The 22,115-nt window shown below is 42.4% G+C and overlaps 1 protein-coding gene across 17 annotated transcripts in view; it reads left to right on the top strand.

Moving 5' to 3' along the window:
* Nucleotides 1–22,115, top strand: part of RIMBP2 (RIMS binding protein 2) — a 359,110-nt gene that overhangs the window by 107,297 nt on the left and 229,698 nt on the right. The window lies entirely within an intron of this gene.

The raw sequence follows: 22,115 nt of genomic DNA on the forward strand, positions 1-22,115 counted from the left end.
ATCGTACGTAAAAAGTACAGAGACAGCAAAGATTGTATAGCACTTGAATCATAAGTCGAATAGCAAGGGAATCTCACCGTGTGTACACATCATAAGTGCTCATCGACATCTAGGGGATTTCTATTATGTTCTAGTGAAAACAATGCTGATTAATATTCCTGTTAATTGTTGGAGAAGGCCTTAGTACTAGGGATCATATAACACAAATGGTATCCGGTCGATTTTTCACTAGGTCACCCACTAATGGTCGACAGTGAGTAGTTTGACACCTAAAAATGGTCTACATACTCTGTTGGCTCCTAACAAATGAACCCTAGAATGTCCGTGTTTGCATCTGTATAGATTGTAAATTGCACTGGGGCAGGGACTAATGTGAATGTTCAAATATTGTCTGTAAAGCACTGCGGAATATATGTGCGCTATATAAGAAACTGTTAATAAATAAATAAATATGAAAATATGACCTAGACATTGTCTACCATTTAGCCCAGAACCACACGAATAAGCATTGTGGCAGTAAATTTGATTAGTGGATTTTTATTTGTTGCCTGTTTGACATTTATTGTCACATGATCTGATAAAGATCTTAGTATACTGGGTAACTGTTTTAACCGATATGGATTTATATTTTTAATGATTTTTTGGTACTTGTTTCCTAGCATGGCGCCCACCACGTAAATAGCTTAGTTTGCTATTCAGCATAGGGAATTTGCATCACATCGCACAGTAAAAACGTACCATGCGATGCGATTTTCCATAGTAATTTATTCACTGCTCTCTTCTAGTGAATAAATTACTTCGTACCCGATATAAAATCAGATGCGATAGTATACAATTTTGTGCTTTTTGTATGCGATATGATCACTATCATTAAAAATTACATATAATTAATTTTGTGTTGTTATAAGTTTACAGGGTATTTGTACATTAAAAATGACATATAATGTCATTTTGTACTGTGATTTTTAAGCCCCCCCCCAATCCACACACACAATATCCAGGCAACCCTTAAACATGCAACCACCTCTCCACTATTAATGCCACCCCGAAGCGTGGAGAGCAGCGGCGGAACGCGTCCTCAGACCTTTTCCTACCACCACTATTAGGGGACGCGGATTACTTTACATGTATTCCGCTTCCCCTCGCCACGCTTCGGGCTCGGTGGCTCGCTGTGCTCTCAACACTATATATAATCAACTCGACGCCGACGTGGATAGTGTGGGAATGAAAAGGTCGGAAGACGCGTTACGCCACCCCTTGCGGGGCTCGCTGCGCTCGCCACACTTCGGGGTGGCGTGGATAGTGGTGGTGTTTTATGAACACATTCACCCCTGCAAAATCATGCAACTAACATAGTAAGGACGACATGTTTTGAATAAGAAGAATAATTGGTACTTATGTAGTATCTGGGTGTCCGATTTAGAGATCGGATCGCATCGCATGCGACCAAATCGTATGCGATGCGATGGTCAAGATTTTTCCATAGGATTCAATGTTAAAATGGTCTGAGTCCATTTTAACATAGAATTCAATGAGAAAAAGGGGTCCTTTTCCTTTCCCCACTATCTAAGTGGGCATGGAGTTGGATATAAACCTGTGGCGAGCCTCCGAGCCCGAAGCGTGGCAAGCTCCGCGAGGGGACACAGAATACTTTTTAAGAAATATGCGTCCCCTCGCGGGGCTTGCTTCGCTCGCCACGCTTCGGGCTCGGTGGCTCGCTGCGCTCGCCACGCTATATAAAATCAACTCTATGCCCACTTGGATAGTGGGGAAATGAACAGGACCTTCTTAATGGTGCCCACAGACGCTACAATTGTACTGTGCTATGCGTTTTTGACTGTACAATGGTTCTATACAATTTTTCTTCCAGCTTGCTATGAGATGTACACTTGGATGCATGTGATGAACCCATGTTTGTAATGTTAAATTTCAGATGTAGTCTAAAAAGTACGTGCAGCACGTACTTTTTTAGACATACAATATCGGGCTCCCGGGAACATAAACACCATCCAATAATTGTACATAAGATGCAATTTGTGCTTAAAAAGTACAAAACACATTCGATAATTGATGCGTCTGTGGGCACCTTTACATTGAATCCTATGCAAAATCGCATCGCATCGCATCTGATTGTATGCATAGTAAGGCATACAATCACAAAATCAGACGCCCAGATACTACATAAGTACCGAATAATTTAGTTACATAAGTAAGAATCAATTAAATAACATGTAATACAGGTTGAGTATCCCATATCCAAAATGCTCGGGACCAGGAGAATTTTGGATAACAGATTATTCCGTATTTCAGAATATTTTAATATTTCAATGATGTATTTTTAAGTATCTTGCATTTATGTTGTATAAACACATCAAACACATGAAATGCACACAAATATATTTTATTTGTTCAAAAAACAAGGTTTCAAGAACATGAAAAAAGTTTGTGTACTATCTCAGATATTGAATTTGAATGCCAAGCAATCATTGTCTTGTACATATATAGTGCCAGTTACATATCATGTCTTCAGTAATGCTGTTACAAATGTCCCCAGTGAGTTTTTAACAAAAAAAAAAAAAATTCTCACTTTCTGGAATGTATGGTTTTCGGAATAATTCGGATAAGGGATATTCGTATACGGGATACTCAACCTGTACAAACAAATCATTAAAAACATGAAATATTAATTAATAAGATGTCCTCAGAATCCAATAATTTAATTGTCCTTTGGTAAAAGTGTCAAGGCATGGAGGGTACAGGTGAAAGGGTCATCCTCACCCAAAGTTTTACGCCACATGAATTCCTCCAGGTAAGACTGTAACATGTGCCTGGCGGTGCCCCGATGACATTTATTGCGCCATTTACACGCACCCCACATCCTTTTGATGTTTTAAGTATGGACCCCCGTTGAAGGTTCTATAAAATTGTACCTGTGGTTGACCTGACCGTGGTCGTATCCAGCCAATTGCAGCTGCTGTGTGCTGTACGGCCTCCAACAGTCCGTGTATATTGTCGATGATGGCCGGCATTAATGTGCTGGCATCATGGGTGGCCACCTTCGTCAGGAAACACTGCCCTGTTAACTGGCAGATTCCCCCAAATACCTACTGCTGGGGTAACATGCAGCCTACATTTGATTGCCTCCTGACAAATAAGGTCTCATCCACCTCCACTATCCGGTCTGGACCACCGATACGGCGCTGCAGCTGCGCCAGTAGATCCATCAGGCAGGCCTCCCGCATCCACTTGTTGTACAGTACTGTACTCTTCTTTGACATATGCTGCTGGCAGTACTCCACGAGGTCATCTCCTGAGCCCAGGAGTAGATGAACCTCACCAATGTGAGGAAGGGTAAGCAGCACCCCGAAAAAGTGCAGCTCAAAGGCTTTCCTTCAGCCGACAAGCCTTCACATGGCACCGCCACATAACTTCCTTAAGGCTCAGCCGCATAGTATGCCCATTGGCACAATTCGCCGCCACCGGTAAAAGGTGATGACGCTGAAAGAATTCTATTGCCTCAACCTCCGTCACCGGCAAAGAAAATAGATTCAGCGCAGATGCCATTTCAGCCGAAATAAGCAAATCACCAGTCGAAATCACCAAAATACCAGGAATAAATCCCTAGCTCACAAATGCACGTCCTCTCCTCTTACAAAATCACCTCAGAGTGATTTCTGTGAGGATGTGACGGGGGCGGGATTACCAGTGAGCCAGAGAGCGGGAAACAGTGAGCGGGAACCGGAGTGACTGAAATCGCATCTCATCACATTGCACGCATTGTATGTCACTATATAGTGGCATGCGATGCGATTTCACTACACTAGCGTACGTAGAAAATCTGGGCATCATGCTAGGAAACAAGTACCGATTATTTTATTTTGAAAAAAGTATTTCATTGTTTTTCAGCAAACACTGGTACATCCATATTTGTGATCTTTCAAACATGGCAATTAGGAGCTGGTTGTCTGGTACATTATCTCTTTCTACTTTGATACTCTCTAAGGCTTAATATTGCTGCTCCTTTGTGATTACCAGCCCGATCCGACAGTAATCCATGGTTCGGGTCAATAATTGCACAATGTATGTCTGACATTAGGGAGATATAAAATATAAAAACAAAACAAAAAACTGGTTAAAGATAAATCATGTATTTTAGTTTTTATAGGCTACAGGTTTAACCAGTTGTTAATACAGACTTTTGTTTTCTTGCTCAGAGCTGGTATATCTATGCTCTATGACATTCATTTACATATATTTTATTTACCATTGGTATGCAGGAGAGAGCAAGTTGTTGTGTTCTGTGGTCATTCGCTACATTGAAATAGACATCCCAGACAGTATACTTCAGCATTCCCAAATGCTTTACATATAATGTGCTAGGAAAAAATTTTTTCCACCTGCTCACAGCTGATGTGTTTTGCAGGCAATGTGCTGCCTGTGAAGATACTGGCGTTTCAGGACCTTGTGTATAAAGAGATTTGGAAATGTGTAGTGAAGGTGATGGAGGAAGGGCAGGATCAATGAACTGTCTCCTTGCATAGGGCTAATGCACAGGAAAAGACTTCTGAGTAGGTTATCCATAGATGTACTTTCCGTTCTATTTGCCTAATGTTCTTTATGGCTTTATAATACTTTTTTTTGTTATTTGTTTCATGATAAATTTTTGTATCCTATTAATAATTTCCAGTTAATGGTGGCATACAAGAACCTTGGTAGCAGTAGTCAATGCTCTAATTCCCTTATTCTGGTTCACTCGCAAAGGCAAATACCTTTCAAATGGACAAAACCATGTGCACTGCAGGTGAGGCAGATGTAACTTGTGCAGAGAGAATTAGATTTGGGTGGGGGTTTACTTCAAAGTGAGATCTATATTACAGTGTAAAAATATAGCAGTCAGTTTTTTCCCTGCACAGAAACAAAATAACTCGCCCAAATCTAACTCTCTCTACACATATTACATCTGCCCCCCCTGCAGTGCACATGGTTTTGTCCATTTGAGAAGAAATTTGCCTTTACGAGTGAACCAGAATAAGGGCCTAAGTGCGCTCCAGTTGATAAGGAAACAGGCAAGGACTTTAATACTTGTCTCCAAGAAACACATTGTGGTGATTGTCATGAAACATCTGCTCATCCTCTGACAGACTGAAAGCACTGAAAGGAGCACTAACCAGCAATTAAATGAGAGCTATTATCTGCATGGAATACAGACAAGGGCACATTTTCCTTATATACATCTATGTAACTGAAAGATAAAAGAGGAAACCGATTTATCCATCCTTCACTAAAGGCTACTCGAGCATGGGCTTTCACACACCCATTTATTGTGCTGTCCTTTCTCTTCCACCTTGTTGTTATTTATTGCCTATAGCATGTTTTTTAATGGTAGCCTACGATTAAGAGGGATATTAGTATCTCCTTTGGTTATATTAAAATGTTTTTATTGCAACATATAGTTCACTGTTTTCAATTAATCCATTGCGGATCTGTAACAAACCTTTGGAGATGTGAATGTATAATAAAAGGAAAATAAGTAAATTGTGGAGGCTTCCAGCATCATTTGGTATTCTGACTCCAGTGGCCTTTTAAGGAGATATTTATCAAAGCTTGGAGAGTGATAAGGTGGAGAGACATTGGAATCGAAAAAATCGTGCCCAAATCGCATAGTGTATGGGGGCCTTGAATCTCCTTCTACTTTCTCCATCCAAGCCTTGTTGCATCTTCCTCTTGGTCTGTGTTTTCATAGTGCCAATAAAGTAAAAGACTACCAGGTTTTGCTTTAAAACTATTGCCACTTTAAAAATACCGGCTAACATCAGAATATGAAATGTGCCTGCAACTTATTTAATTTGGAAAATGGCTGACTTGAATGCAAACCCATCATAATTAAAAGTAACTGTGAAGATGTAAGTTTATTAAATGAGGTTTTCACTTTTTCACCACTCCCGCTACTGTATATAGTTATATAGCACTTTGGTTACATGAAGACCCCTCCCCCTCCATCTGTCTCTGTTACCTGTCAGCAGCAGCAGCCTGTCTCCCCAGCCCAGCAGGCCCTGCTGTATGCTGGGCTGCAGTAGTCCAGTTAAGCTGCTGCCTTGCCTATAGCTACAGTCTCTTCTTCTGCCTGCAGCGGCATGATTTGTGGAGAAGGTAGATATTGTACACAATCTGCTGCAGGTACCATTGAAGATGTGACAGCAGGAAGATTACATTATTGTCAGGACGAATGAACCCACTTTAGCTATTAAAAATATAAAGATAGGAGAATTCATTAAGAGTAGCCCCTATCCAGAAAGCCAGGGTAGATTGAATTTTCCACCCTGCAATACTGCCAGTGTTCTCATTTGTAATGTGGCAGTAAAGTATAGTAAGCAGAAAAGTGTAATAAAATTGCTTTTAAAATGTCATAAAATTAAGTCAAAAATGTATATTTCTCATACCGTTAGTGTACTAATCCATAAAGATACTCCCAGGCAGCAAAAGAACATGATAAACAGCAGATTGATTCTAACCATTTCAGCAGATTCAAATATTGTTTTACTGAGGCTGAAATGTGGTTATGTTTATGAGTCTGAAATATACATTAGGTTGTTATTATATTAATACACTGTAAGGATGGGACACAAGCTTTTGTAGGTTTATGTTGAATTATTTATGACCCATCCCAACAGTCTGCTATAGCTGCTTATGTTCTCATGTTCTCCTTTGTCACCTTGGGCCTGTAGCCGTAAAGAGCACTGTTGCAAGACCAGCTAAGTTACATTTTTGGCAGGGTTTCCTGTGATTACTGTTTTATTCTGGAAATTTACATTACATTTTTATGTTCCAAAAATGCAAGCAAACATGCCATGCATCCCATTTTAACAGGAAAGCACTACTTTAGTATTAAGACAATAAATAACATTGCTTTTGTTACATGTTAAACACCAATTTCAATAATTCAGTTTATGAATATTTGGAGGATTGGGTGGGATAGATAAAGGCCAAATTACACATAATCTTCAACAGTATGATTTGTATGAGAACAGTGTATGAAGCTGAATAATAGTGAAGTGTAATATTCACATTTTTAAAGGGAAAATATAAGGAAGGAACAGATTGCGAGTCGGATGACCTGGGTTACCCATTTACACTGCCCCTCAGCATGGGTCGTGCACATGTCCATACCTGCAGGTGGGGCAGACTTAAAATAGAAAATGCAGAGGGATGTAACTAATCTAAAATTGCACTGTAATAATAAACCTGTCCAGCCTTTGTGGGCTACTATTTCTTTGAATATAAGGCAGGTTGGAAGCTGATTTTGTCAGTATATAAAGAGCACATGTTGCTCCTTATTGCTTTGCATGCACAGTATGGCCATTCTTGTATTCTACCTTGGCGTATTATTGCTGTGGTGTGTAACCGCTCTTTTAAGCGCTTCTATTGAACAATAAGTACCACTCTTCCCATAAATAATTGCACAATGCCTATTCTCAGCAGAATTACTGTGACCTGCAGATAAGAGTTAACCATCCAATCTGTTCCCCAGCTGTCCTTTGTTGAACCCAGTGGCCAGAGTCAGTGCTTTGCATGCTACCCTGAAGTCCTTATCCTGCAGAATATGAATGTCTGCATAAAAATGATCAAACACATCTATTTACCTGTCTCTTGTTTATTATTATTATTATTGTTATTATTATTATTTATAATAGAATTATATGAAGCATCTGTTTTATAAGGGCACTGCTTGTTTTTGTGTTGCTCAGAACATGCCTCTTGCTGTTTTATGGCATTGTGTTTCACAGTAACTTGTTTGAATCCATAAAATACCATATGGAATCCTATGTGAACATGTGACCTAATTGGTTTGTTCTTCCCTATCTGGAATTGGTCATCTAGCTGCCAGTATTACAATTTGCGGGAAAAAAAGGTTTCTCTCACACACCAGGCGGCTCCGCAGAGAGAAGAGCAGCCAGACGGCAATAATGTGAGGGCTTTCAGCAGTGTAAAACAAAACACAATTTAATTCCAAAACTATGCAATGCCAGTTCTGACACATTGCAGAGTGCCTCAGGCATCCTGGCAAAATAACATGCAAACATTCATGGCTCTTTTTATTGTTACATTTTAGGGTCTGATATAAAAAAGTCCCAAAATTGTCTGGTTTGTTTTATTTAATTTCAAAAACACAGAAGTCACTGTAGAAGTATTGTCACAGTAGTGTCATGCTTGCAAGCAAAAATTTCCCTAAAGTTCACGCTTTAGTATCTGCCTGTGCCTACCTTTATACTGGCATCTTTGTCAGCGTAGATGGTACCAGTAATATATATATATATATATATATATATATATATATATATATATATATATATATATATATATATATATATATATATATATATATATATATATATATATATATATAGTCCCGGTATGGATATCACTCAGAGAATAATTCAAAGAAAAATATGCGACAACTGTGGTGTGGTCAACGTTTCAGGGGAGTAAGCCCTTTTATCAAGACCTGAATAGAACAGTGAACAATAAGTATATATACCAAACATAAACTTACATGAATCTGTGCGCCCTTCACCGTGATTGCGGCCCGTTCGGGTCCGGTGACGTCATGCCTGCGTGCCCGCAGTGACAGACCGGCACCTCCCCGGGGCGCGGCTCCCATACTAACTCCTCTGTTGTCATGGCAACCTAGTAGTGTATGCTGACACTGTGCGTGACAGTCACATGTGCATGTACATGTATGCATACACTATCTCAGTGCTGTGTCCGTAAAATGTTGCAGGCACTAAAGGTGCCCATACACACTTCGAGAATCGCATACGTTATGGGATAGATTGCATCACATTGTACGGCATGCATGCAATGTGTGTGCAATGCGATCCGAAAGCAGTACAAAAAGTATGTGCAGCACATTATTTAAAAAGTGTCTAAATTAATATAAAAAAATCAATTATTAAAAAATTGTTATAAAAATGTATAATAAAAGACTCACTGTTCTTTTGCTGTTTAACTCTTGTGCAGTCCCTCCTCTTCTATCTGCGTAGGCAGGATGCTGAGGACGCCATTACACCCCTCTCGTGACTGAGGGGGAAAGGAGGGGAGATGGAGATGGAAGAAGAGGGGAGGAGATAGAGGGGGCAGAGTGTTGAGGACTGGCAGTGGCACTGGCACAGCACACTGAGAAGAGGGAAGGAAGGGGAGGTGGCGCTGCTTCCTGTTCGTCATTTCATTGACAGGCGCAGGGAGCAATGGGTGGGGGGGTGGATCCGGACATGACATGTCATCCAGGCATGCCTCAGCGCAAGTGTCTGTGAGCAAGAGGGGGCAGGTCGCAGGAGGAGGACAGTGTGTGCGCGGCGCAGAGAGCTGCTCAGCCTCTCCATACTGCCGCCCGCTGTCAGACAGGCACTGCGGGTGGCGTGCAGGCTGTGTGCACTCACGGTGCAGGGAGCAGCTCTTTATACTGCCGCCCTCCCGCTGTCAGACAGGTGCTGCGAGTGGTGTGCAGGAGGCAGTGACAGTGAGGGCTGAGGCAGCTTTAGCAGAGCAGGGAGGGAGACGGCGCCTTTTCAGCATGGCGCCTCCCTGCTTTGCAGGAGCTGCTGAGTGGGTAGCGCCGGCCCTGCCACAGGGTAATACATAGGCAATGTGGCATAGAGAAACACATAGCACAGGGGGCACAAGCTATACAATACATAACCACAGTGGGGCACCACGTGGCACAAGGGGGGCACAGGGTAAAAATTGGCAGAGGGGGCACGGGTTAATACATTGCACAGTGGGGCACATTACACTGGGTAATAACATAGTACATGAGGGAACAGTGTAAATCATCAAACCTGGTAATACATAGTAATACATAGTAGGGCCAGCAACTGCTGAGGGCACAGAGCCAGATGAGGCTGGTGATTTACGACTTTTTTTTATTTTGCCATTATAACAACTTATTATATTTTGCAACTGGTAGGTGGAGAGGGTGGGGACAAAGGAAGTAAATTGTGTTGCAGCTTGTGATGGGGGCAGGGCCACCATTGGGATAGGGAGGGTAGTGCTGGGATTTTTGTCCTGGGACCCACCTCTGCAGCTGTGAATAAGTGTATAACTGTCTGGCTAGGTGCAGCCTGACCACTAAATTTGATCCTGAGCACAGAATGACACCTGGCAAAGATTAATTCATGCCACAGTGTAGTACACAGTAAAGGAGGGAATAGGGTAACACATGTCAAACTTGGTTATAGCTCAGGCTAATACATAGAAAGGGGTGGCACAGAGAGGCAGAATAAGATGAAGTACAGTCACAGTACCTGATGGTAGCAGGCTGCTGGGTGACACAGTGCAGGAGTACTGGGAGTCCCTGGAGCACACTGGGAATGGGTTAATTGGATAGAAAAGCATTAGGTTGACACCTCAAGGTTGACATGACTGAATGTCGACATGGGATTAGGTCAAGAGGGTCATTAGGTCGACATGGGGAAGGTTGGAAGTCTAAAGGTCGACATGGGGGTTTTCACGTTTTTGTCCTGACTGTCGACATGGACACTAAAAAATTGCGCTCGCCATGTTTCGGGTTCGTATTTTATTTAATGCCACCACTCCTTGTGGATGGCATGAAATACCGCCTGTCGGCACATGTCGGCTCAATTTTTTTTAACACCATGTCGACCTTTTGACTGTCGACCTTCCCCATGTCGACCATCAGCCACATCGACCTTCATGCATATCAACCTCGTGGTGTCGAACTAATGCTTGTCGACCGCTTGCCTATCTAGTGACCATATCCCGCACACTGCTGCCTCATCCTTTTTGTGTGCAGCATTGTCTGCCACACCTCTCATACTGTATCTCCCTGCAGTACAGCAAACTCAATGACAAATGACTATAGCTGCCTATATACGGTCCGTTGTGGATCGGCTCCGTTCTGTACTATGCGATGCGTGCTCCCGCGCATCACATAGTATGGTACAAAAAGTATGTGCTGCACAAGGCATGCGATGCGTACTAATTAAGTCCCGAAGGGATCCGTTAAACAAACCGTGTATGGGCAGCTTATGAAACAGTAGAAAAATACTAATGACCCTGTTGACCTTACCCATTTCGACCTAATGACCCATGTCGACCTAATAACCCTGTCAACCTAACCCATGTAGACATTTAGTCATGTCGACCTTTAGTCATGTCGACCTAAGGCTTGTCTAACAACTTGTTGTAGACCAAATGATCCATACCAATTTTGATTCAGGAGGTATGGGCTCTCGCATGCTGTAAATGGGTCCTGGGTCGGATGACCCATTTATACTGCCCTTTAACCCAGGTTGAGGGACAATTTAGTTTTAGTTTGGTACTTGTTTCCTAGCACGGCACCCAATATTTTCATCTTATGGCATCTTATGCCATCGCATCGCATCACATGCCATATAGCCGCATACGATGCAATGGTATGTAATTTTTTATTGTACAACCACCCTGATGAGTCCTTGCAATGTTAAATGCCCCCCCATTGTCAACGCCAACCCAAAGTGTGGCGAGCGCAGCGGTACGCGTCCTCCGACCTTTTCATACCCCCACTATCCACGTTGGCATGGAGTTTATTTTAGATAGTGTGGCGAGCGCACCGAGCCCGAAACGTGGTGAGCGGACGCGTATTACTTTACATGTATTGCGCGTCGCCTCGCGGGGCTCGCTGCGCTCGCCACGCTTTGGGCTCGGTTGCTCGTTGATCTACAGTCAACTCCACGCCGACGTGGATAGTGGGGGTATGAAAAGGTCGGAGGACGCATTCCGCCGCCCTTTGCGGGCTCGCTGCGCTCGCCATGCTTCGGGTTGGCGTTGATTCTCGGGGTGGCGTTGACAATGGGGGGGGTGGGGGGGCATTTAACATTGTAAGGACCCATCAGGGTGGTTGTACAATAAAAAATCGTATACCATCGCAGTGTATGGCATACGATGCGATACGATATTTTATTGTACAATATCGCGTCGCATCCCATCCCATTGTATACCATATTTAGTCTTATGGTATACGATTCGATAGGCGCCGTGCTAGGAAACAAGTACCTTTAGTTTTTGTTGGACCCCTGGTTCATGTGCAAAAACCCCATGTTTTTCAAGGCAGTGCAAAAGGGGTAATTTTTGTTTTTTTATTAGATGATGCCTAGAAACCAGGTGCATATTTATTTTCTGGGACAGTTCCAAGGACAGGGAAAATGTACTTGGTGAACAAACAAGCACACATTAACAAGCTGTGCAGACTGACGAGGTTTGTAGTGTGTAAATGAGCCAGCATGAAAATGGACTGCGTTAGAAGGACACTCTTTAAACATGATGTATAATATTATATCACCTTTCTGTGAGAAGAGTTCTTTTTTATCCAGGCTTCCCTGTCTTGCACACAGGATTGATTGGAGTACTACAGAATATGTCTGTTCCTGGTTTCTGTCTGCTGTCTGCAGTTTGTTTAGGCTCGGAATACAGTGCACGTGGATACCAATGATCGCATGCATCCTACTCCCACAGTACTGCCTTATACATATTTAAATAGCAGTTCAGCTTTCAGGTCTAGTCATCAGTGACAAAGAATCAAGCTTTTTGACCTATTGTTAACTTGCAATGTGAAATATGATTCTTTCAGTCTGCTTGTCTATGGGAACAGGTTTCCTGTAGCATAGTCATAATTGTATGATGAACTGTGAGACAGCTGGTCAGACCTGATGTGTTCTGTTATCTTCATTTGAAATATATACATACTAGTGTTCATTCTAGCACCCGCTATCTTTGAAAACCCACGCAGTTCCTGTTCCCTGCCTGGGGTGTCGCTGTCTGCTGTGGTGTTTCTAGCACAGGTCTGGTTTGCATATCAGTGCTAATATACAGACCACACTGTGCTAGAACCACTACAGCAGACAGCGACACCCCAGGCAGGAAAGAGGAACTGCACAGATTTTCAAAGATAGCGGGCGCTAGAATGAACACTACATACCCACAGACATAGTAGGGGCATTATCCTGTTACACTGAGGGTTTAGTCATGGATGATTAGTGCACGGCCACGCCCCCACAGATATGCCTAGCACTACTGAGACTGGATGCATCAAAGATAAAACTGTGGACGCACCTCAGAGGGTTTGGCTGCTTTTGTCATATGCACCAAGCTCCAGAATGCCAGACATTATTATTATTATTATTATTATTATTATTATTATTTTATTTATAAGGTGCCACAAGTGTTTCGTGCCGTACAAAGGAACAGTACAGACATTCAGCTTGGATGTGTGGACAACTTCATCTGAAGATGGCATTATCTTATAGAAGCCTTTGGGTTTCTTTTCATGTCTCCCTTGAGAAGGATCCAACGAGTTCCCTCCTACCACCCCCCCCACAGTGCTTGCATCACTAGTGGCATGTGCAGAAGGACTCCTGGTTCTGAAGGGGAATTACTTCTATTGCAGAGAACAGCTCTTACTGGGAGTGCTGTCCTTTGCAAATTTCTTCAAGCATACAGAATTAATAAATGCCGTTTTGCTTACATAGAAACTCCTTAAACCCATTCATTGTGATGCAGAGAGCAGTGAACAGGAACATACTTCCCAACATTCTGATTTACAGGATACCTATCCCAGTCGAGCTGGCAAGTCAGAGCCTTCAAAATAAAATCTGTGAGGAATGCAAATGTTGGGCTTTATTTACAAAATAGAGAAATACCTTTTGGCTGCTAAGATTAGCATGTTAGCTATTTTTGTATTTCATCCTCCTGTACAGGTAACAGGGGGTAAAGGTAACATTACATCCCCAGTAAGGCCAATATTTCATACTTTGCGCATCAGCCCTGAATGCATCTGCAAGAGGCAATAGCAGGGGTTATGACAACATGATTTTCTTGCATCATCACAGCCACCCCCCCCCCCCCCGCCTTCTGTACAGTGTTGCAGTAATGTACCTGAGCATAAGTGCAATAAAAATACCTTGATGACTTTAGATTGGTATTACTGGTATTTATTTGTGTACATAACAGTGTAGTCTGCATTATATCATGTGTCTGATATTTTTACCAAAAACTTTATTTAATTATCCCACCTTGTGGAACCCCTGTAGGGAGAAGATAGTACCACATGATCACATAACTTTTTGTTTATTCTGTGCTAGTGTGCACCCATCCATAGCATGCTGCAGCTGCTGCTTGTGGACTGTGATTTAAGAATAAGAATTTTTGTTTGTAATCTTTGTTTGTTAGTTAAGCACATTTGTTAATTTAGTGTATGCAGACAGTCCAGTGTTCACAATTAGGGTGGCCAATCCCGGGATCAGCGGGATCCCGGGATTTGACCTCAAATTGTCTGGGATTTCAATCTCGGGATTAGAAGTTTAATGCCGGACAGCGTCTTAACAACCACTTAGAAGCTGTCCAGCTGTTCCCGACCCTGGCATGCGGCCTGTGCATTGTGACTAGGTCATAGGACACGCTACATATTCCCAGGATTGAAAAAAATGCCCTGGGATAGGCATCCCTATTCACAATACAATAATACCTAACACAATGAAAAACATGCTTGATTTGCTTAGGGTTGAATTCACATAAGGTCAAATTGCATTCGGAATTTATTTCATAGGTATCACATTAATCACGTATACTCTGCTGAGCAGTGGTCGAAGTGGGGCGGTATACGGGGGTATGCCATACCGCCACTTTAATCTGAAGATAAAAAAAAAAAGTTTTTTTTCCCCCTCAGGATGCTCTCTGATCACTCAGCAGCACATATTGTGCTTTTGTAATACCCCTGTACAACGGGGCAGTCTGGCAGGGGACGTTGATGGACAGGGGGGTGTCCGAAGGTGCGCACTATATTCACTCTTTACTTTTCCATACCCCCACTTCAAAATTTCCATACCCCCACTTCAAAATTTCCACTTCGACCACTGCTGCTGAGTGAGGAAAAAATAAATATCACCGCTAATTTAATGTTGCAAACAATGCAAAACTTCCCAAAATATATTGTTACTAATGTTTTTAAGCATAAACATACCGATATGTAGAACTAGACCCACCCCTAGTGACAGGGCCCTAGTGACAGGGCATTCAAAACTAAGCAAGTACTTCTGTTTTTACTGCAGTCTGCCGAGCTGTGATGCTGACAGTTTCTGCTATACTCTGCTTGAGCACTAGCTGTAATGCCTCCTAGTGCTAATGCTGTTTCTTATTGCCTGGGCACTAGCTATAATGCCTGACACTATTCTTCTTATAGCCTGCGCACTAGCTATAATGCCTGACACTATTCTTCTACTGCCTGGGCACCAGCTGTAATGCCTGACACCATTCTTCTTATAGCCTGGGCAGTAGCTATAATGCCTGACACTATTCTTCTTATAGCCTGCGCACTAGCTATAATGCCTGACACTATTCGTCTACTGCCTGGGCACCAGCTGTAATGCCTGATACTATTCTTCTTCCTATTGTCTGCCTGATACTATTCTTCTTCTTGCCCGAGCACCAGCTGTAATGCAGATCCAGAACAAAATGATGGGAAGGTGGTTCCATACAAACAAGGGGTTTCTTACAGTACCTCATTGTCAGCTGACCTGTAAGGAGTGAGGTGCTTGGGACAGGAGGCAGAGGTGAGGGCTGGGGACAGGAGGAAGAGGTGCACACTGGAAAACATACAATGGTCATTCAGACATATTGGTTTGCTCTGTTTAATTTAACAAATTTAACCGAACAATCGTTTTTGGGCATTTGGGAGCTAATGGTTTTATTGTTATTTGCTCCAATATATTAATAAATGTTTGTTCCCACCAAACAGATTTGACAGATACATATTTAGATGTGTAGATAGCTTCAGACATGTTTTAGGCAAAAAAAAAAAATAACCCTCCCCTCCCCCCCCAAGTCTTACACTAAACCCCCTTTCTAAGGGCCTAACTTTAACACTCTCTCCCTGCAGCCTAAAATATATTAGCCAAAAAAATCCTAACGCTCCCTCCCCGCAGCCTAACCCTACATGTGCTCAGGTGTAACTGTTATTCTTGAAAATTCTAAAACATTCCATAATTTTCCCAATATTGCAGGACATGCATCAGGACACAAATCTGTCCTCAATGCTGCAGCCAGGCTTATCTTCCTCTCCCGCCGCTCTAATTCTGCCACTCCCCTTCAACAAAATCTGCACTGGCTCCCATTCCCCTACAGAATCCTCTTCAAACACCTCACACTCACATACAGGGCCATCTCTAATTCCATTGCTCCATATATCTCTAACCTCATCTCCATTCATAAACCCTCCCGCCCTCTACAGTCGGCTGACGACTGTCGTCTCTCCTCCACCCTGATCACTGCTTCCCATGCTAGAGTACAGGACTTTGCCCGTGCTGCACCCCTTCAGTGGAACGCACTCCCTCGCTCCATTAGACTCTCCCCGACCTTGCAAAGCTTCAAACAGGCACTGAAAACACCTATTCATCAAAGCATACCCGTCCACTGCATAAACCAGATGGTTCTCCGACCCCTTGCCTGTTTACATCCTGCTATCTAACCACCACCCACTTGCTTGCACCTCTTGTACACTGTCTGTCTCCCCTTCCTACTAGATTGTAAGCTCCTCCGAGTAGGGCCCTCTTCCCTCCTGTCGTCTAAGCCCACTTCTCTTCACATGTCACTCACAGCTCTCCTGTACTCCAACAATCAGTGACCATCTTCGTCTGCATACTCATCTCCATCATTGGCATCAAGCCTCTAGTTGTATGTTGATTGAGTCCTCACTACTTATATCCAAGCTGTAATGTGTATTGAACTGTGGCGCTCTTTATTTGTACTGTATTTTTGTTATTTATTCAATGTTATGCCAAGCTTTGTCTCCCTGTATTGTTCCTTTGTACGGCGCTGCGAAACACTTGTGGCGCCTTATAAATAAAATGATAATAATAATATAATAATTTCCGCGGTATTGGCCCTGTTAATGTGTCGCATCTTTTGTTGCTCTTATAGCCCTCTGCAGTTCTCCCTTACTCCAACATCTAGACCAGGTGTGGAGTAGCTCGCAGACCATGTCATTAGGTTACAGCAAAAGGTCTACTGATTAAGGTCGGCAAATGAAAATGTCACGAGTTTTTCAAATTGTCTTGTGTGTCAGTATCAGCACCTGAGCACTTGGACTGCTAATTAGAGTACTGCGGCCCACACTTCACCTTTCCCAATTAGAGTATGGGAAGTTAAAAAAGTATGAAGGAGTTAAAAAAATCTGCAACACAAATCCTCAAAAATGCAAATAGACCTTTTGCTTATGTCGACCTTTTTGTCAATGACTACCTTGTGCATGTCAACATTTTCTTACAGCCATCTGGATACCAAATAGATCAGTGGTGGCCAACCCGTGGCTCTTGAGCCTCATGCGGCTCTCCCCCTTGTAAAGTGTGGCTCCTGCTCCCACTGCTGCCCGCCGCCCACCGTCCGTCCCAGTCCCCCCTGCTGCCGGTTACTTGAATCCCTTCTCCTTCTGAGGGGAGGAGAGTGCGCATCGCGCATCTCTCCTATCCCTTACTGTGCATCCTTGTGACTGGGCCATCTGCCAATTAGAGCTCGCGGACCAGCAGCCAATCAGGAGCCGGCCAGCGAGCTTTGATTGGTGGACAGCCCAGTCACAGGGAAGTGAGGGGGAAGGAGACGTGCGGTGTGCTGTGCTCTCCTCCCCTCGGTGACATCACAGGACTGCAGGGGGACGCCAGACTGTCCTCTCCCCGCCCGGCAGCAGCAGCAACAACGGTGAGTGCTGCTTCTGGGAAATTTGCACTGTGGGGGCATAGCAGTTTGTGGCACTGTGGGGGCATACCAGCTTTTTGGCACTGTGGGGGCATACCAGCTTTTTGGCACTGTGGGGGCATACCAGCTTTTTGGCACTGTGGGGGCATACCAGCTTTCTGGCACCGTAGGGGCATACCTGGCACCGTGTGGGGGGCATATGTGTATCTGGCACTATTGGGGGCATATGTATATATGGCACTGCACTATTGGAGGCATATTTGTATCACACCCACCCAAGGGGTCAAAATAGACTACGAACATTTTTTTGGTGCATGCGCCTTCGGCGCACGCATGATGTCGGCTCTTTAGCTTGACTACCGATATTTTTCGGCTCTTTACCTCGCTGACCAGTTGGCCACCCCTGAACTAGATCATATCCTAATGGAATAGCATAGAGCTTGTAGTACAAATCCTGCAAATGTAGGGAGTAACCTGTGTGCATTCCTCAATGAATCACCTTTGTGGATGAATCCTGTCTGTTCACATAATAATTGTAATAAATATGTGTTAATTTATGTTTTCCAAATAGTTTCGGAAATTGTTGCTGATATGTTTATTAAGTAGTATGTGTATTAGTAGCTATGTATTACATTTGTGTGGTCATTGGTCAGATAATGTGGTTTACTGCAGCTCTTAGTGCACTGCTGCAAGCTGGATTTTATAGTGGAAGACTTGTACCTTTTATATCTGTTACACTGTTCTGTTCTGCTTAATTATGTATTAGCACATGTTACAAACTATTTAGAAATGAGTTAGACCCCTGTTGCTACGTGTGCTTTTAGGTGTTAAAGCTGCACTAATATTTATAGCCCAGCACATTAAATCAGCTTTAGAATATGGCGTATCATTGGCCCTCACATGCCCTTTGAAGTCTTGGTTTTATCTTGGGCTGTGAAATGTACTCAGGGCAGGAGACAGAACTATAATGATCCATTTTTCCAAAGATATTAGAGTAGCTTACAATTGTTACAATTTACCAACAAAAGTAAAATGTATTGGTTACCCTGCCATTCTACTTCATCTCAGATAAAGTGTATTAAGACTAAAGATTCTTGGGTGGTTAATTTACTAAGATGAGAGTTGTTGAAGATGGGATATTGGCCCTGAGTCTGGTTACCGAAGGTCCACCCCGTGCGTTCACACATGGGACAGATAGTGAATATGCGCATTTGCAGGACTTCAAGACTTGTCATATGCTTCGCAGCTTACTGACTCACCCAGAATCCCCCATTGTCGCCAATCAGATTCAATTTATTAAGCACTTTCTAGAGGATAAAATATAGAATCTGATTGATTGCTATGGGAAACATCCAATTTTCAATAGAACTCCCATTTTAGTAAATTTACCATATAAACACCAACCAATAGAAGACAACATCATTCCGACAAGGAATGTAACATCTGATGCAGCTACAGTAATAACTTTTTAACCACTTTATTTTTTTCTTAAATTCTTTCTTCTTTCACACTTTTTATCCACCTTCTAAAATCTAAGTATGAATTGTATGCATAACAATGATAAGAAGAATATATTAAAAGGAATCCAAACCTAAGCAAATATAAACAGTTTCTGTGTGCACCTACAAGTCTCAATGATTTTCTCTTTCAACCTTTTTGTAAAAAAAAAAAAAAAAAAAGCTATGACAATTTGGTTTGGCTGTTAAGCACAGTCTGCATAGTTGCCATCTGTAAAGAGAAAATAAATCCAGGTGTTCTATTCAAACATTACTAATTAGAATACATTTTTCAATCAATTTAGCAATAATCTTGGCCAGGGTTATGGGCTTACCCGCCATGTCCAGCTAACCTCATCGGATAAATCCCTAACACCATTCTAAGGGCTGAAGTCTAGACAGTGGAACACCTCCCAAAACTGCCCAGCCAAACCACTACAAGGCATCACGCTAGTGGATCGAGTGAAGTGTTAAGAGTGGTAGATGGATAAGAGCAGCTCCAACATGTGTTGGGAGTGTTAAAGAATTGTGTGAATAATGTAACATATATATAAAAACCAACAATAGGAGTGCTATACAGTGCTACAATAAGTATTATAATCAGGGGCAGGTGGGGAGGGGTACTGCTCTAGGCTGAAGGTGCCTTTTTCCTTCACAGTTTCATCTTTCCCTAATTTCTAGAGGCAGGCTTAGGGTTTTGAAGACTTGTCCCTGGAAATGTCCTTGTGTTTCAGTTCAATTATTGTCATCTATTCTTATGGTTGTATTTATCATCTTAGAAAGTCTAATTAACACAATGAATAGAGATGACTTGATGGGAACCGTAGCTCTTTGATAACGGCCAAGATACTATCGAGCATTATATGCGGTGATGCATCGGCCCTGAGAGCAAAGTGTCCCTGGAAAATATCTTAGACTGACGTTACTTATGAATAATGTCTGTATCTCATTATCATATCATTTATTATAAAACTGGAGTAGATATTTGGTACAAAAGGTCACTGGGTTTAGATAGGTCATGTGTGTCTGAGCAGACGCTGTCAATCAATTTTATTTAAATGCATAATGTGTGATAGTCATGAAGCAACAGTACACCACTACGTGTCATTACCAAAAGCAGAACATTTAGACAAGCAAGTTCATCAATGTACTAAAAAGAAAAGAAGGCAAATCCAGAACTGTGTGATCAATAATGCCATATTCACACTGCCCGTGCGAAATGCCTGGCTTTTACCTGGCATTTTAATGCCGGGAACTGCAGCGCATGACCCCCGTTCTCACTGCTAAGGCAAATTCTCAGGTGAAGCAGTTCTTCCCGGTGATTTTCCTTTTAACACTTTTTTTTTGGGGGGGGGGACCCAGGGGAAATTTTCAACCCAGCTTTTCAACTGGGAATTTGCTGAAAAACCTATATTTTTTTAGTGTTGTTAAAGGGTCGACCCTGGTCAAGAGCATGTCGGATGGGGGCCCAATGCAGGGGGTTCAGTTACTGCATCTTTGGACGCAGCCAGTGGATCTGAGGAAGCCAGCAGTATGCGTTGCTTTACTAAAGATACTCAGATCAGCTGCGATAAAAGCCTCAGCATGGATTCATACATCTTAAATCAGGCCCTACAAAAAAAACAGATATACATCTTTAGTTAGGACTATATATAGCCAAAATGTGAGCAATTTGTACTTCCTGTGTTACTGTGTCTTTATCCCATCCTACTGGGCATTCCAATCTGGCCCCCAACATTAATTTCTGCTGGTATATTTTCCCAAATCAGAAGTCCCGTTTGAAAGAGCCAGTCTCTTGCTACAGACTGCCACTGTTATGTTAGTGATTTTATCTTTAGTCTGGTTTATTTTATTAGTCAGTAACTTGTTTCATATATGCTTCTGAGATTTCATGAGAAGGGTAATTCACAATAATATTGTCTAAGATGAAAAATTTCCTTTAAACCCAAATTTGTGTGTATTTCCTCTGTTTCAATTCACAAATTAACCACGTGAACTGTAGGAATAATATCACAGCCAAACAAGGACAAGAATTTTTGGAAACCTAACACATAGAGAGCCAGATGTACTAAGCTTAAAAAAGAGTTAAAAAATGACAGTTATGAGCTGATTGGTTGGTGGTTTATCACTCTCCATGTTATCACTTTGCAAGGCTTAGTACATCTTGCCCTAAATAGGGGGACCTCTTTTAATTTAATACAATATAGAGGACATCTGCACTTTAGATAACTAGTGTTTGGTGATATTGTCTCGTCATCAGAGGTTATTGGTGCACAATAGATTCTAATGGGGACACATCATTTAAAAGCAGGGGCTCTCCTCTTTTAAATGCCTGTTGTGTACAGGTGCATTTATAAGCATAAGGATTTATGTTGTATCTTACTGCCCATATAGAGAAAAAGCCTGTTATCTGTAGTGCTGGGTAATATATGGTGATCACCGCTGATTATCAGATAACAGTACGAAGGCCCTATTATTTGAAAGAGTGACCCCAATTCTAGGGCTTGCTCAACTATTAGACAGCTTACTAGGGCCTCTACAATCTGGGGGACACCCCTGCAGTTATCACAGAATTAAGGATGACTCTGATAGAAACATCCTTGTTGAACTTAAGGTACTCTTTACCTAGAACGGCGCCCATCGCGACCATCGTATGCACTAAAAAACGGGTGTGATGCGATGGCCGCGATTTCCCATAGGGATCAATGTTAAAAGTCAGATTGGACGCGATTTTAGTGTTCAATGCCTCAATGCCCGCGATTTTTCCATAGTAAACCATGTTAAATGGGCCACAGAGCCCAAAAAGTCACCCTAAAGTCTGAAATGGCCCCCACAATTGTTAACGCCACCCCACGATCAACATGAACCTGAAGCGTGGCG

Source organism: Crinia signifera, chromosome 1, assembly GCF_055691185.1.
Source record: "Crinia signifera chromosome 1, ASM5569118v1, whole genome shotgun sequence".
NCBI classification, from domain to species: domain Eukaryota; kingdom Metazoa; phylum Chordata; class Amphibia; order Anura; family Myobatrachidae; genus Crinia; species Crinia signifera.